We start from the raw sequence: 19,132 nt of genomic DNA, 5'->3' as shown, positions 1-19,132 counted from the left end.
CAGAGTTCGGTACCGAACATAGTGTCCGGTATGAATCCCGAACTTTACATGTCGGGTTCACTCATCCCTACTCAGCATACATCTCTCACAATTTTAGAAACTAATTAGACATTTATGACATGCAGAATAAATTTGCCGGAATGATTGCACAATACCGCTTTAGCTTAGGCTGTATTACAGGAATTGTGCAATATGTTCCCGTGTTATTAGTGGTATGAAGCCCACCCCAACTTTTTATCCTTCTAATAGCTCTGACTATAGGCTGCTGACTACATTGGCACATGGTCTGCCCACTTCCAAATTAAAATGTAGTCTATAGATGATTGACAGGAGAAAAAAGCACATCACAACTTTCCTGTAGAATTGTAATGGAGTAAATTCCCCATTAAACAACTCATTATTTTTTCATGTTGTAAAAAAGCTCATGAATGTTTTATAGAGTATTTTGAATTGATCCTGGGATTGACCCGCAGTGTAACATTCAGCATAAAGGATATGATCACGTTTCATGTCATCTGGGTCTTTGACATTATTATTCAAGGCTGAATAAAGACTTGTTTGACTCCAAGGATCCTTTTGTCTAATAAAACTGCTTATTCGTAATCCCTTCCTGAGCCAGGTACGTTCCCGACTCCCCTGCTGGTACTGACATTAATATCAGTATCTCCGGCATTAACCCCTGATTCATAGCCTACGTTATCCCTTAATGTCACACTGGTAGTGCGCTCGGTCTCTATGGATAATGTCATCAATTCACTGTAATTAGGTGTTAGAGATATATCCGATGAAATATGAGCATTTATAGCTTGTAGATGGGGTAGCCACATTCAAATGCCGTTTTGCCAATGATATGACAGTTCTATATGTGAAAGTTTCTTATTAATTATTTTTGTATATGATTGCTAACTTTCTAATTATTCTTATTGGGGTTTTTCTACCATATATACTCATGGCATATCACTTTTATAAGATATTGGTGACTGTGCTTCGGAATGGTGGGCCTATTACAGTCAACAGTACAAGCTTGTCTCCTCTGTGCGGAAGTGATCTCAGGAGGTCCTAGCAGATGGACCGTCTAACAATCAGCTATTGATCTATAGATGTATCAGAATTGTATATGTTTGGTAAATCTTTTTATAAAGGATCCACTTCAAAGCAGCACTCACTAGCTCTATAGAAAAGAGCTTGTAAGCCCTGCGCTCCTTTACTATGAGACTGGCCACTGCTGTTAAGCCTGCTTTACATGTTACGATTCTGCATAAGATATCGTATGCGATCGTAACCGCCCCCATCGTATGTGCGGCACGTTCAATTTTGTTGAATGTGCCGCACAAACGATTAACTCACGTCACACGTACTTACCCGTCCATACGACCTCGATGTGGGCGGCGAACATCCACTTCCTGGAGTGGGAGGGACGTTCGGCGTCACATCGACGTCACGCGGCAGCCGGCCAATAGATGCGGAGGGGCGGAGCTGAGCGGGACGTAAACATCCCGCCCACCTTCTTCCTTCCGCATTACCGGCTGGGAGCCGCAGGACGCAGGTAAGCTGCTGTTCATCGTTCCCGGGGTGTCACACACTGCGATGTGTGCTACCCCGGGTACAATGAACAACCTGACGTACAATTCATGAGGAATGAACGACGTGCGTGCGATGAACGTTTTACCGTTCATTCACAATCGCACATACCTGTTACACACTGCACTATACCTTACGATGCCGGATGTGCGTCACTTATGACGTGACCCCGCCGACACATTGTAAGATATGTTGTAGTGTGTAAAACGGGCTTTAGACTGCAGAGATGGTCTGTAATCTTGGTAATGAGTAGTAGAAAAAATAAATAATTAGAAAATAGCTCCCATCTTGAGACTAGATAGGATGTGCAGTAACAAGAATATTACAAAATTTTACAACGTTACCTGTTTATAACAATGAGACTAACCATTTGATGTCAGAAAGGCCCAATTATATCCAGTAAGGGTATGTGCACACGATCAGGACCCACTGTATTCTGGATGCGGCAGGTCCGGACCTGCAGGGCTGCGAGTCTCCTCCGCAGGAGACCGCAGCTGCTTGTGCCCATGATCCGGGCTCGGACAGTTGTGGTCTCTCACTCTGTTCTCCCCGTGGAGAATGCTTACGTCTACGCAGCAAAGAATTGATATGCTGTGGCTCAGGAAGCCGCACCGCTGGTCCATTTTCGCTGCGGGAAAAACCATCACAGTGAGCATGGGATTTATAGAAATCCCATCCACTGTGCTTGTACTGAACAACGCAGCATTTTGGACGCAGCAAAAACACACTGCATGCAAAACGCTGTGAACCCTGATTGTGGCCGCATACCCTAAGGATCAATGTTATTTGGCTAGAAATCAAGAAAAACCCCTTGGGTTGAATAGTTTTTATACCTACTACCTATAAGTTAGCAACAAATATGGAAATCAAAACAAGACTGTCCCATGGCATGGCAATATCCCACTGAAAGGAATCTGTCACCAGGTTTTTGTCACCTAATCTGAGAGTGGCATAATGTAGTGACAGAGACCCTGATTGCAGCTATGAAAATGTGATACTGTTATATATGACTTGGACATTTAAATATTCAAAGCACTATATAGTGTGATCATGCATATTAGGATTTTGTTGAATGCGTTGTATTGATATTTTTTTGCTTTTTAATCACTTATATGTATACTGTAAATCATGTGACCATCACAGCTGATTTTAAAGGGAATCTGTCACCAGGTTTTGCCACCTAATCTGAGAACAGCATAACGTATAGACGGACCCTGATTCCAGCGCTGTGTCACTAGGTTGCTTGCTGTAGTTTTGATAAAATGAGAACGGACACTTTCTTTTTTATCACCATGAGATTATCACTACATGACTAGTAAACCTGTTGCCATATAGTCCTCCATATGCATAAGCTCTGTATAACCCTGCCCCACCACTGATTGGCAGCTTTCTGAATATGCACACTGTACACAGAAAGCTGCAAAACAGAGGTGTAGGCGGAGTTATACAGAGCTCAGTATTCAGAGAAGTGATACATCTACAAGCAGATAAAAATGTTTTTAAAGGGAACCTGTCACCAAATGTTTATAATACCTAATAGTCAGTGTGGAGTACCAAAAACCCTGTTAGTCCAGTGATGTAAGAGTTTCTATCAAAACGTATAAGCTACTGGAGACGTATGGTCCACCTGCAAAAGTTCTGTTATGTAAGTTTTATTAAGTTTAAGTGGGGCATGGCAGGACCACCAGACTGCTGTTTTGATACTCTGGCTCCCACTATAGATTCTGCCCGTATCTCGGCATGTACCCAGGCCAGTGAAGAGCAGCAAGCCAAAATCCTGTTTCTTCAGTGCTAACAATTAAAATAGTTCCCACCTCACAGCTGTGGCTCCTGAGATCTAATCTCAAGGACTATATTTTCTCATAGATTTTTTTTTTTTACAAATTCCAAATACCGTACATTTAAAGGGAACCTGCCACATTGAAGACGCAGTCCAGTTATCATGTCTGAAAGCAAAATGAGCTGAGCAGATTCATACACATCTGTGTACAGGGATTTATTCTATCCAGTAATTTATATAGCCGCTCACTGTCCAGCGGGTGGTCCTACTCACTGACATTGTTTATTATATACTGAAAGATCCATTGCTGATTAGGACCTCCCACTGGACTCCTAAGCCCAGAATGTGTAGTTTTTATATCATCCGTGCACTCGCGGGAGCTTCTTGTCACCAATATGGGGACATTCATTTAAGGCATTGCGCAAAAAGAGGGACTTAGAAACATACGTCCCTGCAATACCTACACACGTATTTTTCTTTAAAATTGTTGCCAGATGATTAACATGTTTTCATGAAAGCCATGTACATTGAGTGGTTGGTGCACACAGAATGGCGGCTCATGTAGTACCATTGTGGTGTATGGGATTTCAGAGATGCAAAGCATTTCCAAAGGGAACCTGTCACCACTTTTTTGACCTACAGTCAGGGCCAGAAATATTTGGACAGTGACACAAGTTTTGTTATTTTAGCTGTTTACAAAAACATGTTCAGAAATACAATTATATATATAATATGGGCTGAAAGTGCACACTCCCAGCTGCAATATGAGAGTTTTCACATCCAAATCGTAGAAAGGGTTTAGGAATCATAGCTCTGTAATGCATAGCCTCCTCTTTTTCAAGGGACCAAAAGTAATTGGACAACGGACTCTAAGGGCTGCAATTAAGTCTGAAGGCGTCTCCCTCGTTAACCTGTAATTAATGAAGTAGTTAAAAGGTCTGGGGTTGATTACAGGTGTGTGGTTTTGCATTTGGAAGCTGTTGCTGTGACCAGACAACATGCGGTCTAAAGAACTCTCAATTGAGGTGAAGCAGAACATCCTGAGGCTGAAAAAAAAGAAAAAATCCATCAGAGAGATAGCAGACATGCTTGGAGTAGCAAAATCAACGGTCGGGTACATTCTGAGAAAAAAGGAATTAACTGGTGAGCTTGGGAACTCAAAAAGGCCTGGGCGTCCACGGATGACAACAGTGGTGGATGATCGCCGCATACTTTCTTTGGTGAAGAAGAACCCGTTCACAACATCAACTGAAGTCCAGAACACTCTCAGTGAAGTAGGTGTATCTGTCTCTAAGTCAACAGTAAAGAGAAGACTCCATGAAAGTAAATACAAAAGGGTTCACATCTAGATGCAAACCATTCATCAATTCCAAAAATAGACAGGCCAGAGTTAAATTTGCTGAAAAACACCTCATGAAGCCAGCTCAGTTCTGGAAAAGTATTCTATAGACAGATGAGACAAAGATCAACCTGTACCAGAATGATGGGAAGAAAAAAGTTTGGAGAAGAAAGGGAACGGCACATGATTCAAGGCACACCACATCCTCTGTAAAACATGGTGGAGGCAACGTGATGGCATGGGCATGCATGGCTTTCAATGGCACTGGGTCACTTGTGTTTATTGATGACATAACAGCAGACAAGAGTAGCCGGATGAATTCTGAAGTGTACCGGGATATACTTTCAGCCCAGATTCAGCCAAATGCCGCAAAGTTGATCGGACGGCGCTTCATAGTACAGATGATAGAACAAAATAGGGACGGCACCACCATTAAATATATATAGGTAATGGAAGTGTGCTTCAACCCATAAATAGAATCTGGAACACAACACATGGGAAAGAGTGAGCACAACTACACCAAACATATACTGGAAAATCCAGGATAATGGAATCAAGCAAGAGGAGTCCCTTATTGCATGCAAAAAGTGTGAAAAAGTTTATTAGTAACACAGAGAAATATTGTTAAGACCATTTAAAAATGGGAAAGATCAAAAGAATGATCTACCCATGAGCAAATTGGCACATCACCAACCAAAACCTCATGAATTAATATAAAGCATACAAGCTCAAAATAGCAGTACCAAAGGACAGTATACAGCAGTACATAGTCACCAATTGTAGGATTCACCACGCGTTACGCCACCATATGTGGCTTCATCAGGGGTAAGTTGAGGAGTGACCAGAGCCTAAATATATATATATATACAAAAGGACCATTAATAATTACTAACCGGTGGGTTGAATAAACCACTCACCAAGCAGGTGAGGAGGGCAGAATCCTCTGTAATCTCCCTGTAAACTGGAACCAGGCTGTCGGCGTGCGTTCCACAGTGGAATGCAGCACCATGTGATCCGGTCATGTGACCGGAGTGACGTCAAGCCCCGCCCCTCAACTCCTATGGAGTAGGGAAGCAGTTATCAGCGTCATTCAGAGTCTGGTATCACTAAGGATACCACAGATAAGACCCTGAACAGCAGATGTGCACATCTATTGGTTCCATAGTAATGTAATCCTTTTAGTGTAAAACAGGAAACTGGTCACCCCAGTGTGTGCTGAAACAAAAGAACGACTTAATATTTTCTCTGCAAGGACAATACACATTTAGATACAATATAATGCACAGGTGCAAAGCAACAGGAATAAGCAAACAAACAGGTATACAAATGGAGCAGAGAATGGGTTAATTGCAGACACAGTAAAGCATCCTTGAGAAAGTTTATATGGAATTCTCATGTTTATAGTGGAACAAAGAGGGGAAGGTAAGGGGGGCCCAATCAAAATGCAGGATAAGAGTGTCTATTTTTTATAGTACCCAGTAAATAAAAGATTCTCATTAATGCCATTGGGCATAACTGTATCAAGCTGGAAAATCCACCAGGATTCAGTTCTCAGGAGTGCCGGAGTGGGATTACCACCTCGTATATTGCTCAAAACTTTATCCAAGCCAACCACGGTTGTATTTCCAATTCTGCTCCCATGGTGTCTAAGATAGTGCTGTGCCACTGTAGAGATCGTTCGTCCCTGTTTAAGATGTTTAGAAGCCAACGCAATGTCCGAGAAGTGTTTTTGAATACGATGTCGCAGCTCCTGCGAAGTCTGTCCGACGTAAATAAGTTGGCAAGGGCAGGTGAGAGCGTAAACAACGTTCTGGGACCTACAGTTCACATAATGTCGTAATAGGTACGACCTCTGGGTGCGATGGTTACTAAAATTGGATACAGGAGACAGGAATTGGCAAATAGAGCACTGTCCACATGGGAAAGATCCCTTCAAAATGGTTCCTCTCCCAATACGGGTAGTAGGTCGTGTGAAGTGGCTCCTGCAAAGGTGGTCCCTCAGATTTGCTGATCTCCTTGCTGTAAGGAGTGGTCTGGAAGAGATAAACTTTTTTAGGTTGGAATCAGACAACAAGATGTTCCAATTTTTATTCAGGGTCTGATATATATCTGACCACTGACAATTAAAAGTGGTTACCAACCGTGGAGAGTCATTTTTGGGCTTATGGTCCTTTGGTTTCAGCAAAGTATGGCGGTCCGTGTTGATGGCTTTCTGGTATGCTCGATGAATGATCTTCCGTGGATATCCTCTCGTTCTGAATCGTTTGGACAGATCCTGTGCCTGTACAAGAAAATCAGATTGTGCACTGCAATTTCTTCTTAAACGAAAAAATTGGCCCACCGGTATACCAACTTTAAGATGTTTAGGATGTGAGCTCTTATAATGCAAAAGACTATTAGTGGATGTGCACTTACGGTAAAGATGAGTTTCAATCTTTTTCCCTTTTATTGCCAATTTCAGGTCCAAAAAATCCATGTTGTCCGATGTAATTTTCGAAGTGAGCTTGATGTTCAGTTGATTACTATTCAAATTCGAGATGAATTCCAGGCAAAGGTCTCTAGGCCCTGTCCACAAAAACAAAATGTCATCGATATATCGAAACCACCCACAGACATAGTCGCGACACCACGACGAGGGATACACGCACGTCTCCTCCCACCAACCCAAAAACAGGTTAGCGAAAGAAGGCGCACAGCGCGCCCCCATCGCGGTCCCAGACGTCTGCCTGTAGGTGGTCCGGTCGAAGACAAAGTAATTGTGTCGGAGGATAAAGGCCATTAAATCCAAAACAAACATACCGTGAGCTGAGATATTGTCCTGGTCATCCTTGAGAAAGGTGGAAACGGCATGTAACCCTTCTTTATGTCCTATGCTCGTGTAGAGAGCCTCGACGTCTAGGGAAACAAGTAAGGTCTGTGGAGGTAATTCAAGACTATCCAAAATTTCCAGCAAGTGCATAGTATCCCGTACATAGGACTTTAAATTGGCCACAAGAGGTTGTAAGTAAAAGTCTATGTAGACACAGGCATGTTCACTTAGACCACCGATCCCTGCCACAATTGGCCTTCCGGGTGGATTTTGAATACATTTGTGCACCTTCGGAAGTAGATAAAACGTTGGCGTTACAGGATGAGTATTATATACAAAGTCTCGCTCCCTCTTACCTATAACATTCCGCGACAATGCGTCAGCAAGCAAGGCATCCAATTTCTTCTGGAACACCGAGGTGGGGTCGGAAGGTAATACCGTGTAAAGAGATGTGTTAAGAAGCTGTCTTTTGGCTTCCTCCACGTAAAGATCCGTAGGCCAAAGGACTATGTTGCCGCCTTTGTCAGCTTCTTTGATGACAAAAGCTGTGTTGTTCTTAAGGGTGACAATAGCATCTCTCTCATCCTGGGTAAGGTTATCATGGGCAGCACCCCTGATCTTAAGTGTAAGTATATCCTGTACCATGGTGTTAAAAAAGACGTTAATAGTTGGGCAAGTCCCAAAAGCCGGTGTTTTTTGAGATGGTCTGTATATGGTAAACGGCTTCCTACCTGAGGGATCCTCAATCTCCTGTAACAGATCAATCAGGTCCTCAAAAGCTCTTTGTTCCATTTCAGGTAAAGATTGTAAGGACGAAGGGTAGAGGTGGTAGTATTTGAACATGAGGCTTCTGCAGAAAAGATAAATATCCTTAATCAGGGTAAATTTATCTAATTTCTGTATTGGTGAGAAGGACAACCCACGTTTCAGGACAGTCTCCTCTGCAGGGGATAAAACATGATCAGACAGGTTGATTATTTGGAGTGTATTCTCACCAACTATCTCCGATTCTTGTTCTTGTAGCGAGTCTGCATGTATACATTCTGTGTCCGATTCCGTGGTATTCTTTTGTTGTTGGTTCCTCTTCCGGCCACCTCTTCTCCCCCTCCTTCTGCTTCGCTTGTGTCTGTAGATAAAAAAATCAGTAGACGAGCCTTCGCCCGGATTAATTGAGTGGCTCTGTTTAGACACAGCGAACCGAGATCTTCTATTTCCTTGATGGCTCCACCTATAGGCATGGTTATCCTCAAAGTCTTTCTTGTCGCGAGCAAATTTTCTCTTTTTGCCGGCAATAATGTCCTTTTCATACTAATCAATGTTTTCTTTCAATTTGACTAAAAATGGTTGTACCAATGTATTATTATCAAAGATGTTAATTTTGAGCTCAGTTGCCTTAATACTTTCTTTGATCTGTACCAGCAAATTACGATCATGTCCTATCAACAGTTCAAGCAATATGCCAGAGCACTGAATGAGACCCCCTTCCCAAAGACCTCTGAAGTGTTCATCCACCTCCCAGGAGGGAAATATCTGAACCCTCAGTCCACGGGGAATAATCTTCAATTTTAGATACTGTTCCAGGCTCTTGATGTTCCACCATACACGGATATATCTTTTATGTAAATTCAAAAGTTCATCACATATAGCCTTAAAATCACCGTCTGCTGTGTCAGGAACCTGACAATCAAACACCGCTGCCACCTGATTGTTCCAAAACACCTCTCTTGCTTCCAAGTCATAAGCCATAGTAGGGCTCATGTAATCCAAATCAGACAGTTAAATCAGACTATGATAGTGTGCACAAGTCCCTAATGGTGAAAACCATAAAACAAGGATCATAGAACAAAATAGGGACGGCACCACCATTAAATATATATAGGTAATGGAAGTGTGCTTCAACCCATAAATAGAATCTGGAACACAACACATGGGAAAGAGTGAGCACAACTACACCAAACATATACTGGAAAATCCAGGATAATGGAATCAAGCAAGAGGAGTCCCTTATTGCATGCAAAAAGTGTGAAAAAGTTTATTAGTAACACAGAGAAATATTGTTAAGACCATTTAAAAATGGGAAAGATCAAAAGAATGATCTACCCATGAGCAAATTGGCACATCACCAACCAAAACCTCATGAATTAATATAAAGCATACAAGCTCAAAATAGCAGTCCCAAACATCCTACAATTGGTGACTATGTACTGCTGTATACTGTCCTTTGGTACTGCTATTTTGAGCTTGTATGCTTTATATTAATTCATGAGGTTTTGGTTGGTGATGTGCCAATTTGCTCATGGGTAGATCATTCTTTTGATCTTTCCCATTTTTAAATGGTCTTAACAATATTTCTCTGTGTTACTAATAAACTTTTTCACACTTTTTGCATGCAATAAGGGACTCCTCTTGCTTGATTTCATAGTACAGATGGACAATGACCCCAAGCATACAGCCAAAGCTACCCAGGAGTTCATGAGTGCAAAAAAGTGGAACATTCTGCAATGGCCAAGTCAATCACCAGATCTTAACCCAATTGAGCATGCATTTCACTTGCTCAAATCCAGACTTAAGACGGAAAGACCCACAAACAAGCAAGACCTGAAGGCTGCGGCTGTAAAGGCCTGGCAAAGCATTAAGAAGGAGGAAACCCAGCGTTTGGTGATGTCCATGGGTTCCAGACTTAAGGCAGTGATTGCCTCCAAAGGATTCGCAACAAAATATTGAAAATAAAAATATTTTGTTTGGGTTTGGTTTATTTGTCCAATTACTTTTGACCTCCTAAAATGTGGAGTGTTTGTAAAGAAATGTGTACAATTCCTACAATTTCTATCAGATATTTTTGTTCAAACCTTCAAATTAAACGTTACAATCTGCACTTGAATTCTGTTGTAGAGGTTTCACTTCAAATCCAATGTGGTGGCATGCAGAGCCCAACTCGCGAAAATTGTGTCACTGTCCAAATATTTCTGGACCTAACTGTATAAGCTACGGTCACCACCACCGGGCTCTTATATACAGCATTCTAATATGATGTATATAGGAGCCCAGGACGGGGGTATAACATATAAAAAATACTTTATAATACTTACTAACGGTCGCGCGGTTGGCCATATGGGCGTCTCCATTGTACGGTGTCGGCGCCGCCTCTTTCGGCCATCTTCGTCCTTCTTCTGAAGCCTGTGTGCATGACGCCTCTACATCATACACACTCGCCGATCCTGCGCAGGTGCACTACAATACCTTGATCTGCCCTGCTCAGTACCTGAATGCCGGCGAGTGTGGATGACGTTGGACCCGTCATGCACTGCGGCTAGAGAAGAAGGAGCACAAAGATGGCCAAAAGAGGCGGTGCCGGCACCGGACAACGGAGACGCCCATAAGGCCCACTGCGCGACCATTAGGTAAGTATTATAAAGCGTTTTTTATGTTATACCCCCGACCTGGGCTCTTATATACAGCATGTTAGAATGCTGTATATAGGAGCCCAGTGGTGGTGGCCGCAGCTTATACGCCAAAAAAGTGGTGACAGGTTCCCTTTAAGCAGTCCTTATCCTCAGCAAAAGTAATAATAGTTAAAAAGTCCAAATTTTCTTCACCATAACCTTGTTGATCAGGCTGGTGCCGCTGCACATAAAGCAAGACCCCACAAGTATCCACCCTGATTACTGTAATTGTGAGCTCCCATAATCCTTTGCAGTTTTGACCCTATAACACTAGAGGAGTCTTGGTTGGTCTTACACATAATGTATATTTAATGTATTTTATTATAAAATATAATTGCAATTTTTTTTCCTTGGTATTGGTACATTGTTCCTTTTTTGCAAAATACAGCAAGAGGAGAGAAAGTGCATTATGTGGCCAACGTAATAAAGAAAGTAGGAAATAAAAAGCAATCACTCAGAAGCTGTCGGCCTAGTCATCTATCACTACAAGGATTACAAATATAAATAAGAAACCTACTTCTCCACAACTAGTTCATGTTATTACTGCACTTGTTGGTTTGTAATGTTTTGTTTTTTTTTCTTTAAGTATGGGAAAGTACAAGTTTAAGGTTTTACTTGTGTCTTGCTCTGCCCTTGCTCCGCTGAAGATGTGGACAGTTGTATGATGATCACTGCACTGGTATTTTAATGGGGTATTCTGTGACACGAATGTATTTTGGCTGGGAAGTCCCTTATTCTCTGTACTTTGTATGTAAATCATCATAGTGACTAAAAGTTGAGAGAATCCATTGCGACCCATACAAGCATTAGCCGGTTCGGCTTGTTAGCGGGACGCCTGGGCTTGGGGTATTGTGATCAGATTCCTGCAAAGTGTTCCAGAAACAGAAGCCGGGTATGAATTTACTTTTAATTATATTAATTTGGAAAAAAAAATAGATAAATTGCATACCAAGGACCTGGACTAATTTTTACTGTAGAATGGCAAGTTTGGTTGGTGGAAATCCATTCAGGATTCTGTCGGCCATGTTGGTAATCTGTGGTCCCTGGACTTCATGCTACCTACCACCATTAGCCGTTCTTGTTTTCATTAGCCGGCCTGAGGCGACGTCATGGTTGCACATGCAATGTTAGACTGGCTCATCAGGAGAAGAGCCCTGAATGCCAGGATGTAGGAGGTGGCTCTCAGGACTCCCGTCAACTAGGTACAGAGTATTGACGTGACTGATGGACAGGGTCCGGCAAATCGATTTGCATCAAGTGTAATGGCAAATGATTCCTATTATTTTCTACATTGAATAAAATCAATTATTGTATTATAAAGGGCTTTGAAGACCCTGCAGTATCAGGGATATACTCACATTCCGATTACTCAGGTCTTTGGCTGTATTATTAGGGCAGTGAAGGCACAAGGGGACTTAGCCTAAGTTCACACAGGGCATCTTTTGCTGTGTTTTTGGTGCGTTTTTAAGGTCACAAAGATACACCAGAATGCCTGCATTTCGTTTCTCCAGCAAAGTCTATGAGATTTCTATTTTGCTGTCCACACTGGGCCTCTTGTTGGCTGCATTGTGGCTGTGTTTTTGAAGATGCAGCATGTCAATTATTTCTGCGTTTTTGTAGCGTTTTTGGAGCCCTTCCAGTCAGTAGATTTGACTAAAAAACGCATTGGGCAAAACGCAGTAAAACCACAATGCGTTTTTGCCGCGGTGCGTTTTTTTGTGCATTTTTGATGCACTCAAGATGCACTAGCAAAAAGATGCCACGTGTGAACATAACCTTACTAAAATAAAAGCCTCAATAATCGCAATGAGTCTCATCAATTTTTATATAGGTCAGAAAACCCTTCTTTAAAGAGAACCTGCCCCCCCCCGACATGTCTATATAGGGTGATGTTCCTCATAAAAGGGGTGCTTCACACACAGCGAGTTCGCTACTGAGATCGCTGCTGAGTCACGGTTTTGGTGACCTCATTAGCGATCTCGCTGTGTGTGACACCGAGCAGCGATCTGGCCCCTGCTGTGAGATCGCTGCTCGTTACACACAGTGCTGGTTCTTTTTTTTTATTGTTGCTCTCCCGCTGTGACGCACAGATCGCTGTGTGTGACAGCGAGAGAGCGACGAAATTAAGCGAGCAGAGAGCAGAAGCCAGCATCTGGCAGCTGCGGTAAGCTGTAACCAAGGTAAACATCGGGTAACCAAGGTGGTTACCCGATATTTACCTTCGTTACCAGAGTCCGCCGCTCTCACTGCCAGTGCCGGCTCCTGCTCTCTGCACATGTAGCTGCAGTACACATCGGATAATTAACCCGATGTGTACTGTAGCTAGGAGTGCAGGGAGCCAGCGCTAAGCAGTGTAAATGAGGTGCTGTACATGGACCAGTGCCCTGATAACCCCGGTGACATATAATGGGATCTGTCAGGTTCAGTTCTGGTTTCACATTTGATCGGAGGACTAAGGTTACATGTAATACTTCAGTTCAATCTCTCTTTTGTTCTTCTGCTATTCCCCCTGAAAATGTATAAATCTACTGTACACGCTGTATAATCTGTGCTTCATTTAATTTACGCTATGGGGAAGAAGTAGATCAATGCAGATAAATATAATTAACGGCATTTAATATTAACTATTGGGACTCAAAGGAATTTATAAAATACACTGATTGTAAGTTAGATCCTTTTTATTTTTTTTAAACTAAACTAACAGAGATCGGCTGGAGGTCCGTGATCCACGTGAAAACCACAAACCTGTGAGTACACACCTGGGCTTGCAGTGCCTAGCTCTCTTCTTTTATGGTTGTACCCCTAAGGGTCATTTGACCCTCTTTCGGGACTTCAGGGGGGAGCTCGAAATTTCTGGGACTTCTAGTGTTAAAAAAAATCACAACTTCTGCCTCCATTCTGCTAAAACTGAAATTTAAACATTAGGGAGCTCGGTGCACCCTTGGTATGGCTAAGAGGCTCAGTGCACCGTACTGCCCAATGGTTGTGGAAGTCCTCTCCTCCCACACTGGTGACAGATTGAGCTTTCTCTGCAGTCAGTGCTCACTCCAGGTACTCCATTGTTGTTAATTACCAGTGAGGGATACAGGGACTTGTAAAATCTGTGGGAATGGTGTAGCGAGCTTCTTTGCCACACCAAGGGTGCACCGAGCCCTATGATTAGCATATATGATTTAAACTATCCTTTCTGTAGAACAGTATTTCTTGCTGTTTTTGTGTTTTACCTTCTTTGCTATTAAACCCCCCCAAATAAAATATATTATTATATATAATCTCTAATATATAAAGCTGAGTATGTATGTGTGTATGTCCGCTAAAGGAATCCGCACCGTCGCATTTACAATCACGAAATTTTGCACAGACGCCTCATGTGACTCAGGGAATGTCATAGACTATGTTTTGACAGGAAAAATTTAACCCCCACGCTTTACAGTTACTCTCCAAAATCCTGCCTCCATTAAACTGAATGGAGGTGGGAGCTACAGGCTATTAATAGCAACTGTCAGTGGTTGCTATAGGAACAAAATAAACTGTTAGTATAAGAAGCCCATGTGTAAGGTAATATGATGTCGGTGGTGAGACCGGTAGAGAGAGACAGAAACAGACGTGGAAAGAGACGGATCGGGCAGAGACAGACAGCAACACACAGACAGAGACTGGGAGAGAGACAGTTACTATCCCGGGCAACACCCAGGTACTACAGCTAGTGTGCATGTGTAAAATATATATATATATATATATATATAATATTGTGAGGCAGGGAATATAGCTCAGCTGGGATCTTTGCTTTGGTCCAAGCGAGTGGCTATGGATTCACAGATGACAGCGGCAGACTGGCAGGTTCCACACACAGATACAGCCACTGCTGTGTTTATTGTGTACACTTATCTCTCAGTGTTACACATTCAAAAACAGGAAAATAAATGTCTAAGGCTGTCTGGCCACTAACTAACAGGATGCTAACTACAAAATAAACCTATGTAACAAACAAAACAGCATTCTCTTACTGTGTCGGTTCCTCAGCACAGCAAGCGGAGGTATGGAGTCTCAGCCCCAGCAGCCATGAGCCTGGGCTGCTCTCCTCAGCTGTCTCCTTGTTCTGAATGCCTCCTGATTATTTCAGCTGATCCAGTGAGGAATCAAAACCTGGATTGAATGTGGAGAGGGGAGCAACCAGTCCCACTGCCATTCCTACTGATTGCTCCAGGAAAAACCGAGCCCAAAATTACACTGAAATAAACAGGCTTCAGTGACTAACTTATTGCTGAGCCAGATCTGACTTTCCCAGCTTTTCCCACAGTCAGTACATGGAGGCATATGAAATGAACCGAGGGGAAACATACCTGTTCTCTAGTACTTCTCCCCTCGGCATCTCACTATATGTATATATATAGTATATATATATATATATATATATATATATATATATATATGTATATATTAATATAATATAATATAATATCATTTATTATTATTAATAATATTTTATTTTATTTATTTATTTATTTTTATTTTCTCCACAGCACAAAGTCAAACATTTTGCAAAATGTTGCAAACAGAATGCATAAAAAAATACTGTGACATACATAAGATCATTTTAGGAGTGACTGAATAAATTTACGCAAAAATGTAACTTTTTAAAATGTTACAAATGATGAATCGGATAAAAACATCTGAAAAGCTTACACCTCGCCCCTAATGGAAAACTAAAAAAAAAAAAACAAAAAAAAACAAAAAACCACAGACTAAAGGGGGCTTTACACGCTACGATATCGTTAATGTTTTATCGTCGGGGTCACGTTGTTAGTGACGCACATCCGGCGTCATTAACAATATCGCAGCGTGTAACACCAGCGACCTCAAAAATGGTGGAAATCGTTCACCATGGAGAGGTCGTCCCAAAACCAAAAATCGGTAATGGTTGATTATCGATATGGTTCGTCGCTCCTGCGGCAGCACACATCGCTGTGTGTGACACCGCAGGAGCGAGGAACGTCTCCTTACCTGCCTCCGGCCACAATGCGGAAGGAAGGAGGTGGGTGGAGGGATTGTTCGACAGTCACAGCGACGCCGCCGACCAGGTAAGTGCGTGTGACGCTACCGTAGCGATAATGTTCGCTGCAGCAGCGATCACACGATATCACATCCACGACAGGGGCGGGTGCTTACACGCTCGAAATCGCTAGCAATTGCTAGCGATGTCGTAGCGTCTAAAGCCCACTTAACACATAAAGTTGCTTTAAAAAAGGCACAAATGAAAATGATCCAAACAAAAAAACAGGCACAAAAGTAATCCTGGACCGGCCCCTTAAACGCTATTTTTATATTGACTATATAAGCTGGTTTGTAGAACTGTATTGCTGCATTTACCTTCTCCATCGCTTATTGTGAAGCATATTAATGTAATGCCATAGCACTTGCTTTGCACAAATACAGGCTGATTTCCAGAAATCCTTAATTCTCCGGCCTACAGTTATGTCTCTGTAACCAGCACGACTGACATTTTTCAAGTCTTAATCAATAGAGACCACTTCTGCTGATTCAGCTCCATTCACTTAATGGCTTTAGTTTCTTGCCCACAGGAGCTACTGCTGACCGTTTCCCTTTGGGAATACATTCAGAAATTACGGATGTTTATAGGAAAGGAAGGAATGTCTGTTTCGCTGCGGTATTTTTATTGTTTAAAGTAATTTACCACGTATCCTTGCAGTGTGACATCTTTGCTCTTGGACAATGAGCTTGATTGGAACCTATTTCTTTATAATACTACTAGAAGGTGGCCCGATTGTAACGTATCGGGTAGTCTAGAATGTGTATGTGGGTTAGCAGATTGAATAATAAGGTAATGAATGGACTGGATGGGTTAGGTTTAATTTAGTATTCTTATAATTGTTTATTGGTTTTAAAATGACAAATAACAGAAGGAACCGTTTTAATAGATGAGTCTAATGTTTAATGATGTCCATGGCTTGTAATGAAAGAAGGTCATGAACAGTGTAAAGATAAGAAAAAATATGCTGATGCTGTGATGTGGTCCCATGCTGGTATGTGCCCCCATCGTGGTGCAGCCACCATCCTGACATGTGCCTCCATCCTGTGGGGTAATGTGTGCGGGGGGCGGAGTGCGGGGGGGAAGGGGTGCCGAGTGGGGCCATGGCGCTGAGGACGTCAGTGCTGGGGACTGCATGGCTGGGGACAGGTGACTATCCAGGTGTGTGTGTGCGTTCGTTCAGTGTATACATGCGAAGTGCGGGGGGTGGAGCCGAGCGGGGCCATGGCGCTGAGGACGTCAGTGCCGGGGACTGCATGGCTGGGGACAGGTGACTATCCAGGTGTGTGTGTGTGTGTTCTGTGTATACATGCGGAGGGCGGCGGTGGTGGAGCCGAGCGGGGCCATGGCGCTGAGGATGTCAGTGCTGGGGACTGCATGGCTGGGGACAGGTGAATATTCGTGTGTGTGTTCAGTGTATACATGCGGAGTGCGGGGGGGTGGAGCCGAGTGGGGTAATGTGTGCGGGGGCGGAGGCGAGCGGTGGGTATGTGTCGGCTGGGTTGCCGGTGTGGGCTCCCGGGGGTGCAGCACTCACTGGGGAGTCGGGGCTCCATGTGAGTGCGGGGAAAAGTGTCGGGCATCGTCCTATCGACCCGTACTTCGGGCTGTTCAGTTAGCTGAGCCGTTGGTCGCAGGCTCTTTAGCGCGCGTGGTGTGGTGATGGTTGTCTCTGTAATTTATGTCATTTTGGAGCAAGACAGACAGACAGACAGAATAAGGCAATTTTATATATAGATTACATTATGGGCAATTCACTAATATATTTCTAGTGTCACAAGAAGGAATGATTTGGATACCTACAGTGGCTTGCTTTATAGAGTACCTATCAATACTCCTAGCCCTGTGCAAAAAGAAATTATTGCTGGACATTATATAAGATACCTATTCTAGCACCATCCACTTTTATTGCTATGCACTGTTATGGATCAGGTAAATAAAATAACTATATATAAATTCACACTTGTAAGACTCATCATCATTAGACAGACTAACATTAGCAATGAGCCAAGAGTCTCAGGAAGACCAAACACTCTCTCTGTATTTTCTCTTCATCAAAGCAGTGCGGACAAAAATGTGAAGCTAATAGCCCCTAATGCAAACTGGACATCTCCAACCCAGACCAGGGACAGCGGAGGTGCTCAATGAAAATGGAATATTTCAATGCCATTGTAGAATGGCTAGGGGAGAGAGTGGTAGTCATGTGTGCAGGGGTAGCCAGGCCGCAGCACAGCCGCTCAGTACCCCTTGCCTCCTGGTTGCCACTCCACTGCAGGGATGCTTTCTCCACAGTCCATTCGTTCTCTGAGTCAATAAAGCAGACACTGGTATATTTCCTTCAAACAACCGAACTTTACTGGTCTTCATTACAGGGACTTTTTCCAAGCGCATAACTCGGGCACCGTCTCTGGTCCCTATGGGCACCTGTGCTGCAGCGGACGCCACTAGGCCCCTCATTCTCCCGTCTGACGTCACGCTGCACGAACCAATTCAAATAGACCTTTAGCCTTTTCCTTTTAAAAGTCCACTTCCCTTTGGTCTCGCAGGGGATTTCTTGGGGTTTCCAATCCAGAGAAAGAAATCGCAACCCCAGACTTACCGGACTAAACCCCTCTTCTGGGGTTGCAGCTCCACAGTCCTCTTAAGAGCAGGACTCCGCATGTCCGGGATCAAAGGGTTAACCCTTAGGATCTTGATTTAATAGAATATTATGACCTCTTGTCTCTATCTACTTCTGGTGACTCTCCTACCCTCCTTCTATGTCATGTCCTATTTATACCCATCCTCCTCCTTTTACCCTTGTTCTGCCTAACCAGGTGCCAGGGCAGCCGTCACAGAACCACATTGCCACCTGGTGGCCAGTTACAAAATACACAATACATTTTACTACATCAGATAAACCTTTCTGTGTGACGGCTACTTCTGCAGGGGGGTAGCGTAGCCTTGACCCCCCCTACACCATCTCTACAATAATTTCATTTCAAAACCATCCATGGATACATCTGTGATTGAGGAGCATAAATACTTCTATGGTTTCAAGCGCCAGGATTTTCAGCTTTGGGAGATCACAGAAATGTAATGTCATCCCGAATTATGGCTGTATCATAGTATTGTTTCATGTATCTAGGAT

At 43.0% G+C, this 19,132-nt stretch overlaps 1 protein-coding gene and 1 long non-coding RNA gene across 2 annotated transcripts in view; one reads left to right on the top strand and one right to left on the bottom strand.

Moving 5' to 3' along the window:
• MBTPS2 (membrane bound transcription factor peptidase, site 2) overlaps window positions 1-19,132 on the top strand; it is a 114,610-nt gene that overhangs the window by 40,185 nt on the left and 55,293 nt on the right. The gene's annotated exons all lie outside the window — the stretch shown is intronic.
• On the bottom strand, window positions 7,179-8,803 carry LOC142286900 (uncharacterized). Its single transcript, XR_012747943.1, has 4 exons — window positions 8,505-8,803; window positions 8,241-8,359; window positions 7,500-8,145; window positions 7,179-7,265 (listed from the first exon to the last, which is right to left on the bottom strand). It is a non-coding gene; the product is annotated as an uncharacterized LOC142286900 (long non-coding RNA).

The sequence above is a fragment of the Anomaloglossus baeobatrachus genome, chromosome 2 (assembly GCF_048569485.1).
Source record: "Anomaloglossus baeobatrachus isolate aAnoBae1 chromosome 2, aAnoBae1.hap1, whole genome shotgun sequence".
In the NCBI taxonomy this organism is placed as follows: domain Eukaryota; kingdom Metazoa; phylum Chordata; class Amphibia; order Anura; family Aromobatidae; genus Anomaloglossus; species Anomaloglossus baeobatrachus.
Note: the sequence above shows the minus strand (reverse complement) of the source record. Positions and strands in the feature narration are given on the sequence as shown.